Here is a 23,568-nt window from a genome sequence, read left to right on the forward strand (position 1 = left end):
GAGTGAAACATAAGAGCTCTGGTAAAATAACAAACAGGGCTGTGAGAGCAACTGAAGTGATAAAAATACTGTTTAAAGATAAAAAACAATTTGATGTTCTCTCGTCACCTAACAAAGTCCAAACCCTGTGAACTATTTTAGCTTTAATAACTGTGGATTCAGGTATCCTGAACCCATCTTTGGACATTTGTAATTAAATATTTTAAAACTCCATCAAAGACTCCTGATGTGGCTGTTTGGAGAAGGAAAAGAGGGACAAAGTGGAGCGTCGAGCTGAGGCTTCATTCACTGCAAACCTACAGTTATGTTTCCTTATTTCTGCTGTTTGCATGTTCACAGCTGAAATAAAGCTGCCTCTTTGACTTCATCCTGTTGTGTTTGGGTCCAATCCTGCCTGCCACACAGCGCTACAGGACAAAGTCTAAGATTTTTACCTTTTTAATGAATCTTTGGTCATATTTATGCAGGAAAACACAAACATGTAAAGGAGTCATCACAGGTCTCTGACCTCGTTGGTCCAGGTTCAGCACTGAAGTTTGGAGGTTGATGTTTGGACCAGTCACTCCTCACAGACGGACAGCTGGATCCTGCAGACTGTGACCTCTGACCTCTGCAGACACAAACATGTTTTATTCAATGATCAATTCTCTGATGAAGTGATTGAAGCAGCTGTGGTCACACAGACTGCAGATAATGCAGCTGTTTCCTGTCAGTAACAGTCCTCTTAGATTAGAGTTCAGCTTTTTACAGGAAAACAAATGTCCCTGAATGCAACAGTGAGACACAGTCTGCCTGTGTGGCTGTGATAGCTGCCGTTAGGAGCGCTCATGTGTTTGCAGTTAGACGAGGAGATGTTACCATCATGGACACGTTAACAAATCCTGCAGCATCACGTGGCACAAACACTTTGTGTTCCTGTCATCTGCAAGCAACAGGAAGTTCATTAATAAAGGCGGGATGGAGACGCGACTGTGATGGTTCTCCTTCATCCAGCTGTTACAGACACATCTGGGCTCACACGACGAGCCTTTGTCTAACACACCAGCTGCTCTCTGAACACTTTTCTGAAGAGGAGCTGCAAAAACCTTTGTTTGCTTTCTAGAGCAGCGTATCAAAGTCAAACTACCCACTGCTAGCAGCTGTTTCTATCATAGTTTAGGATCCAGATGTGTGAGGTCTAAATTTACACCTCTGATTAAAATACATAGTTAAAAACAGCCAATTGAGTCCAAATGTGTCTTAAAACCAGATAAACTGACAGTTACAGCTGAGCCTGTGTGTCCTTGGAGACACTGCTCTGCTACAGAGATGCATTTTAGAAACCAGGAAACATCAAAATCATTTAAATCAGAGAGTTCTTGTTCCTAACAGCTCACCTCTCTGCAGCAGACACAGGCTGGGATTTAAAATCAATGCCTCGATCATTGGACCAGTCACTCTTTAAGGACACAGAGCTGGATGGTTTCTGATTGATGCTAAAAGTAAGTGAACATGAAACATGTGTCACATCCAATGTGTCCAATACATTACATGAAAAGTATAAATAAAGTATGTAAATAGTTTATTATTTAAATCGTTAAATAGTAAAAAGCTGATTAAAATTTCAAACATTTTAATACTGACATGAACTTACTTTTTGTCAGATGACTTCTTTTGCCCTAAATTATGAAAGAAATGCTTCACCCGTTTGCTCTTAGAGGACACAGAGCTGGGTGGAGGTCCAGGCGGGTTCCTGTGAATAATGATGGAGTAGTGATGTGAGTGCTGAGCTGTGACATGGAGAAGAGTCATGGACAGTTAGAGATGGTCATCTCACCTCTGAGCTTTGGTCTGGCTCTCATGTTCCCCACACAGAGTGCTTTTAGAGGGAGGGACTCCCTCCTCTCTGTCCTCACACTGATCCATGCTGCTCAATTCACATCAGCTCACACACACTTTCTACTTTCACCTGCAGAGGAAACACAAATCATTCATGTGCACATAAACCAAAATCCTCCTTTCCATCATGTGCTGTCCAAATATCAGCTGAATGCAGTCAGACAGCAGTGTGAGGCACAGGAAGCTGCCATCAGCTGCTCTACTTCTACTATCAGTCCACTAGATGGAGCCATGAAGCACACATGATGCATTCACTGACACACACTGATTCACTGTGACTGCAAGTTTAAGTACATTAAGCCTCCACTCATCTACATTGTGCTTACAACCCACTGCCCCCATCTCCCACCCCCATCAACCTCCTGGGGCCAGGAATGACTGGAACTGAATTGGAAACGGGCGTAATCAAACATAAATCTGTTATTCTTATCCAACCTGTCTGCCTGGACACAGTCTGCTGACCAATCATGGAGCCTATGATTCGCTTGGACAACAACTTCATGAATGTGGAAATGAAACTGAGTGTCAGCTGAGTGTCGAGCAGAAGAGGAGTCAGAGAAAAGTGACAGAGCTGCTGACTTTACAAAGAAAACTAAAACCATGTTGAAGAGATTAAACAGATAATACAATCTAACAACAACACAGCTGCTGCTGCAGACAAAACACATGTATGAGTGTGTGACAGGAAAAGCACTGAACAGAAGTTTACTATTAAAAATGCAGCATGTTGTAAAAAGTTTGGTCAGTGAGACTGAAAAATGGCTGCATGAGTTACTATTGTGAACAAACCCCTATAAGAACCCTGATATTACCTGAATAAGATCACATCCTGATACGTGGTGCAGACCTTGGTAAGAGATACGGTCCAACTGGAATATAAACCTTTGGTGTGTTTAATCCAGTCAGTCTCTGAGTAACTCCACTCCTCTGCTTTCTGTTGGAAGAGAAACGAAAGTTTGTAGCACGATCCTTTTCCTCAGAGGCCTGTGTTGAATTTATATTACATCTAAGATAAAAAATAATTCACAAAGTCTGCTCTGTCCTCCTGTCCTCCCTGCAGTCTCTGTGAGCTCCGCAGAGTGATTATAAAGACCCGGAGCTCAGAGTTTCTCCAACACCGTGGTCAAGTGTGAGCCACGCCTGCCACCCGTTATCTGCCAAACTTGAGCTTCAACGCTAAGTTTTACGGTAGTGCTGCTTCTTATCCCTTTTTGCTGATCACACACATAATAACACACATGATTTTCAGGAAGTTAACAGAAATAAAGCCACAGTGTCATTTGTTTTTCACTCAAGTTGTCTTTTCTTCTTAATTTTTCTGGTAATGCTTCTTCATTCATGATTCATTCAAATCTAAAATAACTTCAAAAAATGTAAAATATTTCTGAAAATCATCTTTTGTAGTTGAAATTCAGTTCTCATTTGGCTCAGCTGCTCTTTCATGCATCCATATTTTCACCTCAAACTGCTGCTTGAGACACGAGAAATTAAAGAACAACTCTGTTCAAACGGAGAAACTTAGAAGGAACTCAATAATGTCATTTAAATGGTTTCAGGTAGGTGTATGAAGGTTCTGTATTAAATCATATATGATAGTTGACATGAAATTCTGAATTCATCTTCTTGGACACCCACACTGCATAATTCTGTAGAAATGAAATTAGTCGTTTCTAATCAATTTCAACATCAAATATCATAACATTGCATCAAAATGCGTAAAAATGATTCTTGATAGCTGACCTAAAAGTCTCTGTGCATTCTTCCTCTGGGTTACCTTCTCTATATATTTGCAGTTTAACCACCAAAAGCTGCAAGGTTTCAGAGAAATAAAAGGAACGTTCTACTCAAATTTAATAAGATTAATTTAATAAACAATAGAAAAAAAACTTTGACAGTTGTCATAAAATTCTTAACAAACTCCTCTTCTGTCTGTAGCTCAGGAGTTAGAGCAGGTCACGAAGTAACTGGAAGGTTGGTTGTTTGATACGAGATACTAACCCCAAGATAGAAAACTCTTCTGCACAGGAAAAGTCCTTGAATGAGTCATTTGTATGAAGCACTTTGAATGCTCAGAGTAGAAAAGCACCATATCAGAACCAGCCTCACCCACTTGTGATGGGTGGGTGGCTGTGGCTCAGGTGGTAGAGCAGATCAGCTGCTGATTGGAAGGTTGGTGGCTCGAACCTTGGCTTCCCCAGCCTGCATGCCAAATATCCTTGGGCAAGATACTAACCCCAAGTTGCCCTCTGATGATTAGTTTGCACTTGTGTTTAGAAGTGCTTGTGTGAATGAGGCCTGTTGTATAGAGCACTTTGAAAACTCCAGGAGAGTAGAAAAGCACTATATAAGAATCAGTCCATTTACTACATGTCCGCAAAGTTTCATCTCCAACCACTGCAATATTATTTGTTAGGATCGCTGTTCTCTCCGGGTACTCCGGCTTCCTCCCACCGTCCAAAGACATGCAGCTTGTGGGGATATTTAGTTGGATAATCCAAATTGCCACTAGGTGTGAATGTGTGAGTGAATGTGAGTGCGAATCGTTGTCTATCCCTGTGTGTTGGCCTTGCGACAGATTGGCAACCTGTCCAGGGTGTGCCCCGCCTCTCGCCCTATGACAGCTGGGATAGGCTCCAGCGCCCCCGCGACCCTGAAAAGGAGAAGCGGAAGCTGATGGAGGATCGCTGTTTTTTTCCTCAGGGTTTTGTGATGCCTTTTTGTTTTCGAGAGTCTTTTGTGTTTTAGTTTGGATCTTTGTATATAAGGATGGTTAATAGTTTGCTTTAGGATTTACTATATCCCATGTACCCTGTTTTCATATTGTAGTTTGTCTTCTTGGTTTTGTAACACTAAATATCTGCTTTTGTGATCCCTTTCTGTACTTCAGTTATGTCCCTTTGTCTGTCTTGTCTCTCTGTTTGTCTGTCATTGTCTGATTTCCCCATCTGTCATGTTTCCCATTCACTTATATTTTCCTTTCTGTTTTCTACATGTCTGCGTATGTCTCTGTGTATCATTTCCTCTTTTTTATCGTCTCATGTCTTGTGAACTTAGCTTTGAGTTTTACTTCCCCCATTTGGTTAATGATTTGTTCCCATCAGTGTCTCAGTCTCGTCTGCATTTATCTATCTCATGTTCCCCTGTCCAGTCTGTTCTCCTCTATGTAATTTAAGCCTTGTTCTCCATGTTTTCCTGTTTTATTGTTTTAACTGTTGCATCCTGTGACTATTGTAGTTTTCTCCTGCATCATGTCTCTCACCCGTTGCCTCTCGTCTCATTATCCAGTGTGTATTTATTGTCCCTGTCTTCTTGTGTACATTGTGCTTTCCTTGCTCTGTGTTCCCATGGTTTTGGGGGCGGTGGTGTGGGATTGATTAAGGAAATGGCTGAGTTAATAGGAATGACCAAAATGAGAAAAATAAATCGATCTTCAATAAGAGAAAGGATTATTCTAAGAAGGAATATTTTTGATGGATCAGAATTATATAATGAAATATGAACAAAATTTTTTGTTAATCATTGTTTATTAACTGAACCTTGTTGAATTTGAGTAGAACTGTTTTTTAATTTGGCAGAAACACGGCAGCAGTTTGAAATGAAACTATCCAGGCTGTAGAGTAGACGAGCAAAATCAAGAATCCACTGAGATTTTCATGACAATAACTAAGAAGGATTTCTTAAATGAATTGTTGATACGCTGTTATAATAATCCACTGAGCTTATTGAATTTGGGGAGAAATGTCCTTTAATGTGCAATCACACAGTGGGCTGAGATGAAACTGCACACAGTGTGGGTGTCCCAGAAGAGGAATCAGTTAGAAATTTAGTGTCAGCTAGTAAGCAAGAATTTAAAAAATATTTTTACAGATATCAAATTTGTTCTGTTATATAAAACTGTAATTTATACTAGTCAGGTGGATCATCAACGATCATCAATCAGTGCAGTACCAGCAAAATTCAGACAGACACACAAACACACACATGCACAATTTTACTGTCTTAACACAGTATCATAAATCTAATTAGAATATGCTATAGTCCTTTAAATACCAATTTAAATATATTTCAAAAATATATTACAGCTTTTTTCAGTCTGTTGAACAAAAATCCCCAAAGAAGAAGAAGCACTACCATAAAACTTTGTGTAAAAGTGCAAGAAAGTTTAAGAGGCTTACAAATGACGGCTCACATAACTGCGGTGTTACAAGTCAACCTCGTTCATATCTGTCATCATGAACAATGCTATGGTTTGTGCTGGAGCGAAGCTGCACACAGCTGATATTATCAGAAAAAAATACATACTGATTCGATTACCTTCACACGCAGATTCACACAAAGACGACCAGCTGCATCAGCGAAGTTTAGAAGACAGACAGTGAAACTTAAAAAAGGAAACAGACAGATTTGTGGGAATGCTGGGGCTGGGGAACATCAGTAATTAGAAACACAAAATGTTTCTAAGCATTTGTAAATGTTTGTTGGAGGGTTTAGAGGAGCTGAATCATTTTGAGTGAAAGTTAAAGTCAAACACACTCTTAGTAGAGAGAGACTGTGTCTGCAGATCAAACAGGTCTCACTGTGATGTCCCTTTAGTCAGACTCTGTCTCTGCTACATTAATGACTGAAAGTTGTCACGTTCTTATTTAGTTAATACTCTTTAAACCAGGTGTACACTTTTAGTTTAATACATTATAGATTCTCTGATGAAGAAATACGGTATATATATGTAACCTGATGAAGCGGTATCTAAAATGTTTTTATGTTTGACATACCAAGACTGTTTCACACTGCAGGAGTTGCAGATGATAAAACAAAGACTGTAAAGCTAAGCAGCTTGTTTGCTGTTTATCACTGCCTGTCCATTAGTCAAATTAATATTACTTTTATCAAAAATAATTTCCCGTCTGTATTTGGTCTTCCTCCATAGGCGCCATAGTAAACATCATTGTGTTTTGTTGATGTTTCCCCTCCTTGTGATTCATTCAGTGTCCCCATGTCGGTCCCTGTGTGTCGAGCCGTGTCTCTTAGTTTGTATCCTGTTTTATTTGGAAAGTCTCGTGTCCTGTGTTCAGTGTGTTCAGTTTTGCTTTCTCCTGTCTCATCACATCTAATTTGTCCCTGCTGTGTCCTCATGTGTTTCCACTTCCCTTATCATCCCTCTGTGTATATATTGTGTGACTTTCCTTTTGTTCATTGTCCCTACATTGTTTAGTTTCACTTTAGCCATGGCATCATTATGTTCATTTCAGTCAGCTGTTCCCCTGTGTGTTTCCACTTCCCCTGATCACCTCCTGTCTGTATTTAAGTCCTCTGTCTTTCTTTATTCAGTGTCAGGTCGTCTGCGTTGCCTCCCTTCAGGTCTTATCACAGTTGATTCAAAGTTATCACAGTTTTGTCACAGTCAGTTAGTTTTCCTAGTTTGGTTTCAGTTTAGTTTTTGCCACTGCTCATGATGCTTTCATTTTGTATTCACGTTTATAGCCTAAATAAACAGCTTGCCTTTTTATTTTTCAAAACTTAGTTCTGCCTCCTTCTCTGTCTGCACTTGGGTCCACTTCATCATAACACTGGTGTACCCCACCATGACAGTTATGTCCAAGTTTTCCATGTTCCCAGTGTTTAGTTTCCCCACTTTAGTCTTGGTTAGTTTTCCTTTAGTTTGCTCCTGCCTTTTGTTTTGTTTTGCTCACCAGCCTTGAATAAACGGTTTGCTTTTGGTTAAACTTTTGTTTCCACGCGTCTGCTTCTGGGTCCACACTTCAACCTCCACCTAGTCCACAGCCCACACTGTGGTTGGGGTCAGGTCACAGAGTTTTGGACTTTAACTGGCATTTTATGCAAGGTTTCATTATTTTCCTGGAATTTACTTCCCATGTTTTGCTGGCTGTGTGTTATGACTCTGGAAATTATTCTAAAAAATATTAATTTGTGATTGTTTCATGACCAGATCCTACAGACTCTTTACAGTCATTATGGGATGGTTTTACAGGTGGAGGACACTGATATTTTTCCTCCTCATACCAGTGTCACTACTGGTATGAGAAGAGACCAGTAACCTGTACTTGTATCTGACAAAACAATCAGAAACAGATTTTATAAGGGTGGCCTGAGGGCCTGATGTCCTCTAGCAGGCCCTGTACTCACTGACTGGAACCATGCATGATTGACATTTGCCATAGAATACCAGAATTATCAGGCCACCACTGGCAGACTGTGTTTTTCACCCTGAACACATATGACAGATATGAAAGGGTCCAGAGAAGTTGTAACATCGTTCTGCGTGGCCAGTTTGATAGTGGGCCAGTAATGACCCAAGAGGCATATCAGTGGAGGGAGGCACAGACATCTATGGGCTGGCAGCATCACCCTGACTGCAATTAGGCATCAGGATGAAGTTTCTGGACCTCTGGACTGATTACCAAACTCTACGCTGGTGCAGTGGTTGCTCCTCCTGCTGCAAGACAATGACACCAAACACACCTCCAGGCTGTGTGAGGGCTGTTTGACCAAGAAGGAGCGTGATGGAGTGCTGACCAGATGGTCTGGCCTCCACAGTCACCTGACCTAAACCCAGTGGAGATGGTTTGGGATGAGATGGAGCTCAGAGTGAAGGCAAAGGACCAACAAGTGCTCAGCATCTCTGGGAACTCCTTCAAGACTGTTGGAAACCATTTCAGGTGATGACCTCATGAAGCTCATGGAGAGAATGCCAAGAGTGAGCAAAGCAGGAATCAAAGCAAACATTAAATTTTAGTAAGCTCTTTGGGATCCACTAAGGTTTTTGAAATTCCGTCATATTTTGTTTGAGATATCTTTTTTCTCTGCTGATCAAACTGGAGAGTCTCACTGTAATGTGCCGGCGAGTCACACTCAATTTTACTTTTCGTTTGGAAACTGAACAGACTTTCAGTAAAAATAATGATTCAGCAATGTACAATGTTGGGAACTAATACATTTATAACTATTTTCTAAAGGATCATTTAATGCCACTACAGGCAAGCTAAAGTCTAGCTATCATTTCATAATTCCCACAGCAAAAGTAAGGTGACAGGTGACCACAATGTGGCAACAAGACTGAATTAAGACTGGAAACCTGCACCATCATCTCATCCATCCTCTCAGTTTGGAAAGTAGACCTACACCATTGTCTCAAAGGTATACTCTTCTGTTGGATAATTTGTTGGTTTGTTAAAAACCGACAGAGGAAGCTGTACAAACACATCACATGTCAGTTTTCAGCAGAAGTGTAGGAGAGGACAAAATGTAAGCGCTGAGAACTTCAGAATCTGAGATTTGTCCAGATTTATAGAGGAACAGATCAGATTTATTTTGTTTATATCATGTTCAGTCTTTCAAAATTAGAAAAGGCAGAATTTGTGCTGTTCAAACACACTGATTCCACAAAAAGACAAAAATGTGAAATTGCCTAGCTAACAGTTACAGAGTGTTACGAGTTCAAAATTGGGGATGGAGACAAGAGAAAAAACCACAATAACAACACTGGTCCGGCCGGGTTGAGTCAAACGATGATTTTAATGATCACACGCGTGGGAGATGGACACTGTATGCAGACAGCCTCAGATCTCAAAATGGTGGAGCATTGCTCAAACTCTTATAGCCTCTGGTTCTCCCACCTTATCATAAAAGCCTAAACATTCACATGCTTTTCTCTCACACAGCGCCTAAGCTACGACCTTGGCTCCCTGTTTATCTGCTCCTGCTGAGATGGGGCAGAAAACTCCAGCATGTTCTGTTCTCTTCTAATCAGACAAATAAGGCGATGACTTTCTGCGAACAGTATTTCTTATAACATCATAAAACAATATCATTCATCCACAATAAATCAGCAGTCTAATGTAATGCAAATCAGTTTAACTAATGCAATAGTTATCAGCTTCTTCTAATTCAGGAGAATAATGCAAACTAAAACTACCTAATAAGTCACAATCTTTACTTAGGGGTCTAACATGGCATAAAATAATATTATAATCTAACACTATGCATTTTATAATAGCCAGTGAGGGGACAGACATGGCAAATGGTGCAACATGTCAGACTGTGGGATTATACATTTGTTAGTTTTTCTAATGGCCTCTTCAAAAGGTAAGTTTTATTCCATATTGTCATTTTTGGTTTTTTAAGTTATTTATTGTGACAGGAAAACAAAACAAAACAAGAAGCTCCTAAAAAGGTCATAAATGTGAGAACTTTTCCAAAGAAATCTCAGTCAGTTATGCCTGAGATAGAGAGATGATTATAACAGAGTAAAGATAGCATTAAAATGTTGGTGACAGAAGTAATGCTAAAATCTCAACAAGCCAAAGTTACATACATGCTAAAGAGAAAGATCAAACAGTACTGAAATGAAGAAGTGGGCATTACGGGGCTTCCCCAGTGAAATAACTGAACTTGGAGCACAAAATAATAAATAACATACCAGTAATGCGCGGAGGGAAGGCTTCTGAGAAAATGTATAAGTTCACAGGGAATTTCTACAATAGCACGAGTTAGATGTGGGCAGATTGATGCAGTTATCAATAGTATTGATACCAATGCTGGTATTGTTACTGGAGATATACTACTGCAATAGGATTGGTACTTTGTTTCTGTCCTGTAAGTTCAGTATGTACCTCACTGAATTCTGTTATGTAGTTGTTGTTTTTTTTTTTAAATGAAACATAAAACACGGACTATGAAAGCCTCTTATTTTGTTTGTGCAGCTCTAACAGCAGTGATACAAGCACAGCAGACTGTGCTGGCTGCAGTGGGAGAAGATGCTGAATTCAGCTGTCAGCTCTCGGAGACTAAATACATCCTTCAGGTCACATGACAGAAAATCTTACAAGATGTGGAGACAAATGTTGACACCTACAGCTTTACTGAATTTTCAAAATGCAGAAAAAAATGATTGAGTTTGCTGATTAAAACACTGATGAAACTCTGCACTGGGAAGTTTTTGTACTTTACTTGGTACAGTTGATCATTCTAACATGCCTTGGAATGTCCCACAAGGAAGGGAGATTCTTCCTTCCTTCGGGGACATTTGAGTTTTCAATAATTTGGCTATTGTACGACGTTGTTTCAATACGTGGTACAATAGCCAGTGGGGACACAGAGACGTGCACCATGTCAGACTGTGGGATTCTGTGTTTGTTTTTTCTTTTTATGGCCTTTTCAAAAGGTAAGTTTTATTCCGTATTGTTGTTTTTGTTTTTTAAAGTTATTTATTGTGACAAGAGAAAAAAAAAAGAAAACAAGAACCTTCACTCGTAATAATTAAAAATTGATCCTAAAATGTGAGAACTTTTCTCTGAAGTGACAAAGAGATTGTCTTTAGACAGAATTAGAGGGAGATACAATTACTGAAGAGTTTAGATTTTGTTTGAATGAGTGACAAAACGTTTCTCCCACTGAACACTCAGCCTAATAAAAAAGAACAAAATCAACTTTCTGTGTCATGAGTTGTTCATCATTCAGATTAATGAGACTGTTTTGAGAGCTGTGTGAAAACAGCAGAGGTGGGACCAAGTCATTGTTTTGCAAGTCTCAAGTAAGTCTCAAGTCTTTATCCTCAAGTCTCAAGTCAAGTCTCAAGTAATGTCAGGCAAGTCAGAGTCGAGTCTCAAGTCACTGGTGTAAAAGTCCGAGTCAAGTCACAAGTCTGAAACTTTGAATTTCAAGTCCTTTCGAGTCTTTAAAAAAAAAAAAACGAAAAAATAATGTTGCAGTTATGCTAAATGTAAATATTAGACCATGTAATTTTAAAATCTGTGTTTTTCTCAACACATACAAAATAGTGAACTTAGAAAATATACACAAATTGTGAAATTGCACCTCTTTAAAATGCAGCTCAATTAAACCTAGCTCCAAGAATAATTTTCACCGACAGTTCTGAGACAAGCTGCATGTTATTCTTGGATGCAGTTGTAGGACCAGCTTTAAAATCGCATGACAAAAATAGCATACACATTAAAAAAAACTGTATCACCAACGTAGCCTGGAAAACATTTGCTAGTTAGATGAAGTCAGCTATCTCATCGTAGCATATTTATATGCATATTTATAATTATACGCTTCTTGGAGTGAGTGCATACACTCATGAAGTTTAGTAACTTCCGGTCACTGCAACAAGCCCAGGTACAGTTTACCGACGGATGGGTGCAGGACCTTGAAATGCACCGTGTAGAACGAAAGACCATCGTACGTATCATAAGTTTACCAGTCTCACAAATTGTCGTCATAAATACACATTCGTTAACCGTTTATAAATATAACCTTTGAGCTCAACGGTAATTAATTAGTAGTGGAAATAATTTCTGGTTCATCACAGAAATGTAGCAGTGACAATAATACTGTATGCTGTAATCGTACTGGGCAATTAGTGATACAAAAAACCTGTTTTATCCTGTGAATAAAAGTATGTGTTTTTGTCAATGTACCATAATAACAGAAGCGAAACGCAATATTGTGTCAGGATAATTTACTATTTATGCACAATAAATAAAGGAGCATAGCGCGACAATTTCTGTTCAGCGCCAGACTTGCTTGTAACCTATATCACCAATTATGTTAAGAAAAATGACGCATTAACTACAACAGCAGACTGACCTTTGTGTAAATGCTTGGAGCAGACTAACCTGTGAGCTGGAGTGTTCTGGGACGTTATATTTTGTCTTTGAATGGCTGCAATCCAGTCGCCTCTTTGTTACTTCGGAAACATGGCTCGAACAATTTCTCTTCAATGACGTAATCCGATAACAACCGATCTCTTTACCCGTCGGCTTCCCGTGGCTGTCATGCGACCGGCTATTGCAGTTAATAATACAACAGCTTCTTGACATTTTTGTGTTTCTTTTTATCGCTGTGTGACTGATTTTAATTGAAAGCCTGCGTGCGCTAGTACCGCTTGCCACGAGTTCCCAGAATCCTTTGCGGTTCTACCCGTGAATGACATCACATTTTCAATCTCCATATAATATGCATGTTAAATTTTATATTTGGGGTAAAATATCAAGTCTTTTCAAGTAAACCGGTTCAAGTCCAATTCAAGTCCCAAGTCATTGGTGTAAAAGTCCAAGTCAAGTCACAAGTCTTAGAACATTTTTTCAAGTCAAGTCTAAAGTCATAAAATTAATGACTCGAGTCTGACTCGAGTCCAAGTCATGTGACTCGAGTCCACACCTCTGGAAAACAGCTTTAGACTGTTTTGTTAAAGGTTGCCCCATGCCTATTCATATTACGATGAAAGCAATAGATAAACCACATGTTTGTGTGTTATGTATGTATGGTTGGTAAATTAACAAAAATTGGGTTGCATGTGGCCTACAATGTAAAAGACGTTTCACAACCCCAATGTAGTTAAAAACAAGAAGGCACTCATTTCCATTAGACAGAGATGGAGTTCAGGTCATAAGTAGTTTACTGACAATTATTTAACATTTGAAATGAAAAGATCCGTCAGTCCATTCACATATATACTGTTCAGAGAAGGAATGTAGTTTAGAGCAAAGTGTAGTAGTGTGCAGTGGCTAAACACACTCACCAATTGTTCTAAAATAAACAATTTATCAAAACATTAACAGTCTTTCACACATACATACGGTTTATACACTATTTTAAAAAGAAGGGGTTGAAGACCTGATTGATTACAAAAAGTCTATTAAAATGTTCTGGGTAACCACAGAAATCTTAGTCAGTTATGTCTGAGAGAGAATGTTTATGACAGAAGTAATGCCAAAATCTCAACAAGCCAAAGTTACATACATGCTAAAGAGAAAGATCAAACTGTGCTGAAATTAGGAAGTGGGCAATATAGGGCTTCCCCAGTGAAATAACTGATCTGAAATAACTGAGGCACAAATTAATAAATGACATACTAGTAATCCACAGAAGGGGAGGCCTCTGGGAAAATGTAGAAAATCAATGGGAATTTCTACAGTAGCACGAGTTACCAGTCAATACCAGTCCTGGTAATGGTTATGTTGAAGTGATGGGTTTTATAATTCATTTTTGGTCCACTGAAGGGATTGTTTTGTAACCCCAATATTGATATTTTGTAAATAAAAAATATGACCTCAATTAAACCTTTAAATTCCCTGCACTTGTCATAGATATCTACATGATGTCCAACAAATATACATCAAGTCCAAGGTTCTAATGTTGAACGCCATATTGATGTCCAGCTTAAATCATGGTTGGACCTCCAAATTGTTGGAAAAGTTCAAATGCAGTACAGACCTCCAGAATTGGTCATGGACCAACAGAACCAATATAGACACGATCTGTACATCTATCTGACTTTCTTTGTTTAGTTGGTAGCTAACTGAATTGTCTTACTTTTTTTTTATAGATGAAAGAAAATGTCCCTGAAACATACAGTATGAAACAATGAGTGTCAGGTTTATATTTATAGTCTACATCACATTTAAGTGGTACCCATATGTCAATTTGTTTGAGCCTAAAACACAGACTACTCCATGACCCGAATTATTGTTTAATCCTTCCCATCAATACCTCTCAGTTCCACATCTCTAACTCATGTTATTCTCCATGCAGCTCTAACAGCAGTGGTCCAAACACAGCAGACTGTGCTGGCAGCAGTGGGAGAAGATGCTGAATTCAGCTGTCAGCTCTTGGACACTAAAGACGTCCTTCAGGTCACATGGCAGAAAATCTCACGTGATGTGGAGACAAATGTTGCCACCTACAGCAAGTACTATGGTCAGAGAGTGAATGATGGCTTTAACGATAAAGTCAAGTTTAAATACACTGGACTACAGAACTGCTCCATAGTCATCAGGAATGTGACGGAGCAGGATGAAGGATGCTATCACTGTCTGTTTAACACTTATCCTGAAGGCTCCTTCACTGGTAGAACCTGCTTCCAAGTCTATGGTAAGAACTTTTGCATTAATGTGTTTAAATGTGCTAGAAACTGATTTCCTTTCAACAACATATTCCTTGCAATATCTCCTGATCCTTCACAGAGCTGCATGAACCTGTTGTTGATGTCAGAGAGTCAAACTCTGCTGAAGAGTGGGTTGTTTCCTGTTCAGCCACTGGTCGACCTGCTCCCACTGTAACACTCTCACAACAAGACCTCAGCTTCTCACAGTACAACACTGTCAGTGTGTCCAACACCAACGCTACATTCACTGTCACCACTACAGCTGTGCTCTCAGGTTCACGTAAACACAGCACACAGGTGGGATGTGCAGCACGAGTGCTCTCTGCTCCTCACAGAGAGGTGATGGAGACGATTCCTGAGGTCCAAAAAACATCTGTTGGTGGTGAGAAACTCTTTCTGTATACCACAGACTAGACTAGAGACGGATGATACTTGGGTAAATTTGACTGGGATCTAATAACAATGACTTCAGTACTTCATGAGTGATGTATTATTGTTGGTCAGCGTCACGTTTTTCTGTTTTTTTCACAGATTTTCCCTCAATCACTGTAATAGCTGCAGCAGTGCTGGTGTTGGGGTTTGTCTTTTTCTGTTGCTCCACTATGCTGCTTGAAGAAAAGTTACCTTTTCACTTTCTAGTATGTCGTTTTGTAATGTGTCTTATCTTATTAACATGATAGTGATTTATTGATTCTAACCCTAAATCTATCCAGTAATGTCTGCACATATTTTCAGTACTGATTTTAAAGTGTTTTAATCCTTCTGTCACTCAGGGAACCCAATAAGGATTCAAATACTTTAAAAGTCAACCAATGACATTGATGTGTAAGACTATTTAATAATTATTTATTTATTATATTTCATTTATTCATTCATTCTTTGCACTGTGATTTAACCCATCTTTGTGTAAAGCAGGGGTGTCAAACTCCAGGCCTTGAGAGCCAGCGTCCTGAAGCTTTTAAATGTATCTCTGCTGCAACACACCTGAATAAAATTATTAGGTCATTAGCATGACTCTACCCTACTCAAGTAAATTTAAATAAATGTAAGTACATACCACCAGGTAGCTCCACTCGTACCCAGTGTAACGGGAAGTGAGAGGGTTAGGTTTTGGCGCTTTGAATGTTCAGTTGTGTGATGCAGCGATTAACGTTTGAGTCAAATATTGGGCTCCCTCGTGTCTTCCCTACATTCCTCCACAATGTACGTTTTTGCAAAAATGTACTTCTAGAAGTACTTTTATTGCACGATGTTCATTCACTCATGAGCTGCTGCAACATGAATCAAATGGCTGAACTGCCACCTTGGCGTGCAGTCAAGTTCTACAGTCTGCTAATGATCTAATAATAAGTATTAATATTCCTCACTCACCTTACTAAATGTTTGTGAACACAGCCAGAAACATTTGCATCACAAACACAGACTAGTGTTTATTAGCAGAAGCTTTTGGGTGGTTGCTCTCAAACCTGTGTACAAGTTGAAGCATTAATGGTCCCTTCACTGATTTCCAGGTATCCAATGTCAGGGCTAACAGATGGATTCAGACGCAGGCAGCGTTCTGGCAAGCAAAGGGTTGACAATTTATTAACACAGAAGGGAAACCACAGTGATGTGTATATACAGTGAATGGGGCAGGGCTTCAGGGCTCCAGGGGAAGGAATCCACACTCGCTCTCCACTCGGCCCAAACTCCGCCACTCCTCTTCTTACGCACACTCGCTTCTCCACAGCCACTCTCGCTCCAATTTCCACTTATGTTGACACACACAGGGATCACAGGTCAGGGTCCGCCACCAGTTCCGGGGAGATCTAAACACAAAGAGTCCAATTAGATCAATACGCCACACAACACTGAGAGAGTTTGTCTTAGGAGAGCTGAGAGCACGAACATGGGAGGTTCAACATTCCAGTGCCGAATACTCCGTGCCGCAGCGTTAAATAGGCAAGGGGGACGCCGCCTGATCAGCAACAGGTGTAGAAATCACCGCAGATACGTGGGCCAAGGGTGAGAGCCCACAATGAGCTCCACCCAGGGAAGCAGGAGAGAAAACAAAACAAACCTGTGGCCAACATGAGCGAGCCGGAGAGGCACAGGGACCATGACAGCCAATACCAAGTGCACAAGTTCACCCCAGATGGTTCCTCTTCTCTGTAACTTGGAGGATGTGGAGTAGGCTGTATTTTAATCAAAGACATATCAATCAATCAATCAATAACCATGTCTAAAAACAACACAGGTTGACCAAAGTGCTGTACACAGTAAAAGAAAAAGTAAAAAGTAGAAACAAATACACACAATGAACAAAACAAAAAATAATCCCAAATTTCGTTTTTTTTCCTGAAGGGGTCAAACACTTTTATGCAAGAATGACAGCGAGGTGAAAAACCTTCACCCGCAAGAAAACTCGAGCTGTGACTCATAGTACGAACACACACCTCACAGTAACACACTTTAATTGTTTAATGTGAACTTTGTGCCAAGCTAGCTAATCCTGACCAACACACCAGACACAGAAGATAAAGGAACGATGTTTTACTGTTAGAGACAGAAAGGTTAAAACATTTTGGCAGAGGGCTAAAAGGGGCTAAAATTACCCAAAAAGAGATTCCATTTGACCAAAAACACTTAATCTTTAAAAAATTAAGTATATAGTTATGAATAATGAACAAACAATTAACAAACTGGGGTTTATAAATCGTGTAACACATCCTTATGGTAAGAAATTTTACCTTAATGCGTTACATGTGTTAGAAGTCAATGTATCTTTAACAATATACTCCTTATTTTATATCTCCTGATCCTTCACAGAGCTGCATGAACCTGTTGTTGATGTCAGAGAGTCAAACTCTACTGAAGAGTGGGTTGTTTCCTGTTCAGCCACTGGTCGACCTGCTCCCACTGTAACACTCTCACAACAACACCTCAGCTTCTCACAGTACAACACTGTCAGTGTGTCCAACACCAACGCTACATTCACTGTCACCACTACAGCTGTGCTCTCAGGTTCACGTAAACACAGCACACAGGTGGGATGTGCAGCACGAGTGCTCTCTGCTCCTCACAGAGAGGTGATGGAGACGATTCCTGAGGTCCAGCAGACGTCAGATTATCAGTGATGGTGAGAAACTGAGATGCAATAACAATGCATTGTGGTAGTATGCATTTTCTCTTTGATCAATAATTGATGTCTTCATTTTGATCAGTGTCACATTTTTCCTGCTTTTTCACGTTTCCTCCTGGATCATTGTATTAGCTGCAGTATTGGTGATGATGGTCTTTGTCAGTGTTGCTGCTCTGCAGTAGGCTACTCTTTAAAGAAAAAGACCAGATAACTTTCATTTTTCATTTCTTGTCATTTTTTTCTACACCAAAATCTATCCAATAATATCTGCATAACATTTTCTACTTGTGATTTAGTTATTAATTCTTTGCTTCATGATTCAATCGGTCTTTGTCTAGTATTAAATTTTATGTTTCCCATTTAATCCCACTGGCTTTAAAGTGTTTCACCAGATTTTTACGAAGTATTTCCAGTCTTTTGTTGTCTCTGTCCCAAATGTTCTGAAATGTGTTGCATGTATTAAAAGAAGTTGGACCAAAAAATGTACTATGTACTTATAAACTTACATTTATGAAAGCTGAACAAACATTGATATACTTGACTTTTGTAACAGTGAAAAGGCGATCTGTTTTTATTGATAAATATATATGTTTGCATTACTGTTATTTAGATTGCCATGTTAGAACGTAGCAAACAACATTGTTTGTTCCTCTATGGTTTCTTTATTTTTACAAATCTAAATGTTTTTGGTCAAAAGATTAATAATTTCATATTGAGGTCAGACGGTCAGCAGTTTTGATGTTTTTGCAGAGATTTTATTTTTTGCAAAATAGCACAAGTAAACATTAAAAGTAGTTCCTAAATCAAGGCATTTATTATTAAGGCGGCCATTATTATGGCCCTGTGTGGAAAAAGCGATTGCCCCCTAAACCTAATAACTGGTTGGGCCACCCTGAGTAGAAACATCTGCAATAAAGCGTTTGGGATAACTGGCAATGAGTCCTTTACGAGGTGCTGGAAGAATTTCTGCCCACTCATCTTTGCAAAATTGTTGTAATTCAGCCACACTGGAGGGGTTTTGAGTATGAACCACCTTTCCAAGGTCACAGCACCTCAATCAGATTCACGTATGAACTTTGGCTAAGCCATTCCAAAGTCTTTCTTTTGTTTTACTTAAGCTGCTTAGAGGTGGACTTGTTGGTGTGCTTTGGATCAAGTGCACTTCAGCTTGTGGTCGTGAACAGATGGCCAGACATTCTCCTTCAGGATCCCAGAAACTGGATTCTGTTCATCTTGACGTTGCATCTCCAGACTGAGAGATCTCAATTACTTTGTTTCTTATTCGCTTCTGAATTTCCTTGGATTGCGCCATGATGTGTAGTTTTTGAGGATCTTTTGGTCTACTCTACTTTGTCAGACAGGTCCTGTTTAAGTGATTGATTCAGCACAGGTTTGGCAGTAATCGGGCCTGGCTATGACTATGGAAAAATTGTATATTTTCTATTGATAAATGCAAATATTTTATGTCTGTTATGTGCATTGCCGTGTGGAGAATATAAGGAAAACAATTGTGTGGTTTACCTTGTTTCTTCCTCTTAGATTTCTTGATTTTTTTTTTAAATTGCAATAACTTTATGTTAATTTCAGTGCACTTTCACATTTCTTTAAATTCAAACTACAGTCCTGTGAATAACTAGAAACACTTCTAGCAGCACAAATGTGAGCTAATTGTTTTCTGCTTGACTTTATCAGTCTCTCATATTGTTGTGGAGGAATGTTGGCCCACTCTTCATTACAACGTTGCTTCAGTTCTTTGAGCTTTGTGGGCATTTATTTAAGCACAGCTCTCTGAATGTCCCAGGTTGAGGTCTGCACTTTGCTTTTCAGCTATTCTGCTGTAGATTTGCTGCTGTGTTTGGGATCATTGTTCGACTGCAAGACCTAAACTTTACCTATTAAACAGTTAACTCTGTATTTTACACTTTATGTGAATATTGTTGCAGATTTCAATTATTAATGTTTTTATAACTTTGTTCTTTCTTATATTTAATATTATACAATATTTATACTTCATGTCTCTGTCTTCTTTTGAACACTCCAGCACAGCATCACTATAACTTTGTCCTCACTGACAATAAAGCTGTTTTATATATTTCATTGCAAATGTTTCAAGCAATTTGTAGCTGTATCTTAAGATATTTTGTTAATAATATAGTATTTTATATTGTTTTTTTCCCCATATTTGAGAAATATTTAACATGTAAAAGTCTGTTTATGTACAATTTGGTGATATTAGCCCTGATTATTGGAGGAACTTGTACATGAAGCAGATTTCTGAGACTTCAGATTTGAAGGTTGTTGTCATATAATCTAAATGATGGCAGATTAACGTTCCCTACCTCTGTCCTACAACCACAGGACTCCTTTGCATTCGACTGATAGAAATTTCAAGCTCAGTGTTAATGAAGATTTCAAAGGCCTTAGTGCAGGGGTAGGGAACGTCTAAAACCTGCAGGGACACCGGCCCTCGAGGCCTGGAGTTCCCTACCGCTGCCTTAGTGTGAAAGGAATGAAGCTGTAGCGCCTCCCAGTGGTTGAAAAGAGGTACACAAGAGGTTAGAAATAAGAGGCTGTAGAAATAACATTACAGAAAAGCAGGACATGCTCAAGCAAAACATTATAGAAAGTCTGTCACGGTTCTGGGTCAGTTTGACCCAGTATTTTGAGTTGTCATGTTTTTGCAGGTTTAGTTTAGTTCCATGTGTCATTTTCTGTCTCTCTCTCTATGTCGAGTCTGCGTCTTAGTGTGATGGTTTCTTGTTCCTGTTTTATTGTGAAGGTCTGTGTCTCATGTGAGTGTGTTCAGTTTGACCTCTGTCTCGTCTTGGTGATTATTCCCAGCTGTGTCCACCACCTGTGTGTAATTCCCCTGTGTTTCTCTGTGTATTTAAGTCGTGTCCTCTGTCATTGTAGTTGCTGGTGCGTCTGTGTATCCACCATGTCTCACCCGTGTGTTCTCCCTGCTGTCCATCTCCTCTGCTCGTTCTTGTCCAGGTTTGTGCTCTGTAGTTTAGTTGTTTCCAGTCTAGTTTAGTTCGTGCTCCATTTGCTGTTTGTCCATATTTATTTTTGTGTTCAATAAACCACCTTCACTTCTCCACTACTGCCTGCGATTGGATCCTCATTTATTATTTTCACACGGCTCTCCTCACCCGCCGTGACAGTACGGACCAGCCAGATATGGATCCAGCGGCAGTCACCCCACCTAGGGAGCTTCAGGAGGCCGTTATCGACTCTGCTTCTAAATTGATTTACCAGCTGTTAGAGCATGAGGGAGAAGTGTCTCTTTACACTGTGGAAGCCAACCTACAACACCTTATTTCCAGTTACCCCTGGTTATTGGACTCACTGCGTCCGCTCGTACAGAATTTTGTTCTTCACGAGCTTCACCTACACCCCCCCGCCGCTACCGCTCGCCTGCTCATGCAGTGATATCATCAGTGACAAGTCAGGTGATAGAGGCTAATGCAAAATGGTGTTTCAGTGAGGCAGAATTTATTATGACAATACATTTTTTTTAAATACTCAGTATGAATTAAACAGGTTAAAGGTCAATGCTCTGTTGTAATATAAAGACAAAATGATTGACAGCAGCCCAGCAATATCAGTAAAACGCAAATTAGCCACATGGTGCAATGTAAGGAGCTCTGTGATTGGTTAGGAAAGGACAGACTGGCCACCTCGATTTTTCTTCACTGCACATTGATCCATAGCTTTGCTCTGTAAAGGCTAACAAAGTGCTTTTGCTTTACAAAGACATTCAGCGTCGGTATTCACTCTTTTAAAATGCCACTGAACACTGGAGTGAAATGGAGCCCTGATCCTCAGAGTTTTATTGTTGCTAACATTTCTTATAGATAGCACAGATAGTGCCCCACTGCAGTAATCACTCATGTCTAGATATTCCTGTTAAAAAGGAGTTTTTCCTCCCCACTGTAACATGGCAAACATAGCAAACGGATAATCCAGCTGAAGCTTCAGACAGCCGTCAGACAGTGAAACACTGCCATCTGCTGGACGCGAATAACAAAGACGCTGCTTTGACGGGTGAGGGAGTTTCAACAAGTCTGCAACGACTCAAGCATCAAACTACAGAACTATTCTAGCGGACATGGTGCTCTAATGACTGCTTCATTAACGCAGGTCAGAAAGGATAATAGAACCTCAATAAATTATGAAATACAAAACTTACTGGTTCACTGCGCACACAAAACGTCTCTTATTAGCACAACACTGCTCAGGGCTCAGAGTATATTCCTTATAACCTATTAAACCTTAGCGTGTTATTTTGAAGTGTTACAGGTGAAACAGCCAACCAGTGAAGTTACCTGTAATTTCAACATTGAGCTACAAAAATGCTTTTTTTTTTTAAATTTTTTTTTTTAAATTTTTTTTTACAGTTTTGCAATTTTACACAAGTTTTATCATCAGTGTCACAATGACTGCTGCTAAAATTGAGTATGAGCTTGTTGTTGGTCTGATTAAAAGGTTAAATGTAAAAGCATAATTTAAACATGTGATGTGAGGTCATTAATTACAGTGCAGGTGTCCTGCTTTAGGATCATAAATTAATACTTCCAAAACAGTAAAGTTGTAGAGAATCTATGTTCATTATCGTTGCTAATCATGGAAAGACAAAGACGTCAGACTCTGCTGAAAAATATTACACCCTCCTACTCTCTGCACACAGCGCTCTGAGGGACCTTACAGGATCGGGGATTTTATTTATTTTGTTCTTTTTTGGTCTTACTGGTTAGTAGGTGGTGATTTTGTACCTGGTGATCTCACATTTGGAACAAAAATTGCTGTGGAGCAGATTAGGTTCAAAGGATAACTTGGCTCTTGAAGTTAGCCGGATAAGACAGCGTTCTGCTTCACAGTTGAGGCCTCAGAGAGTTGTTGCTAACCAAAGTCTATCTTGTACGGCCATGCAGCATCTTATGACATTTTGTAACCTGAGCAGTGAAATGATTGCTGTTTTAGTGCACATACACAGTGTGGGGATCAGTATCAGGACAATAAAGTTATGGTGCAAAAAGCTGCATCTGGTCAGAAGGAAAAGCACGCACACTTGGAAGACTTGACCATTTGCACAAAATGAATGGCTGACACTGGACAGATGAGAGAATGTGGATGGTCACACCCTCGTGCATTAAAGAGGGCTTTCAGTTCATTGAAAACACAAAACCAAACACACAAAAGACACAATGAGACAGCTGATCAGTTTGCTTCACTAAATCATCGACACAAGCCGTGTTGTAGAGGGTACTGCAGCCGTGGCAGGTTATCATCTTAATGTGGCCCTGACACTCCATCGTACGCCACAAAGCTGTGAATAAATGAAAAGCAAAGAGGCAGCATCACTAACATAATAACTGTAGAAGTTATCCCGCTGCATTACATTTATCAGGATATCGTAATAAATGCTCATATGTTGCTTTGACCCATCATTGTTGTCATTAATATCGCTACGTGACACTGGACACTTCCTGTCATTCATATGTCCTGACTTTGTGATCAGTGTAGCAGCTTGAAAATAACTGCTTGGTTAACAGCAGGTGTACAGGCAGGTGCTCTGATCAAATAACATGTTTGGCTAAAGAAACAGAAAATAAAAATATGTAAATAGGAACACCCACATCTCTACTTCTTCTTCTATTTT

This window comes from Astatotilapia calliptera, chromosome 3, assembly GCF_964374335.1.
Source record: "Astatotilapia calliptera chromosome 3, fAstCal68.1, whole genome shotgun sequence".
Classification (NCBI taxonomy): domain Eukaryota; kingdom Metazoa; phylum Chordata; class Actinopteri; order Cichliformes; family Cichlidae; genus Astatotilapia; species Astatotilapia calliptera.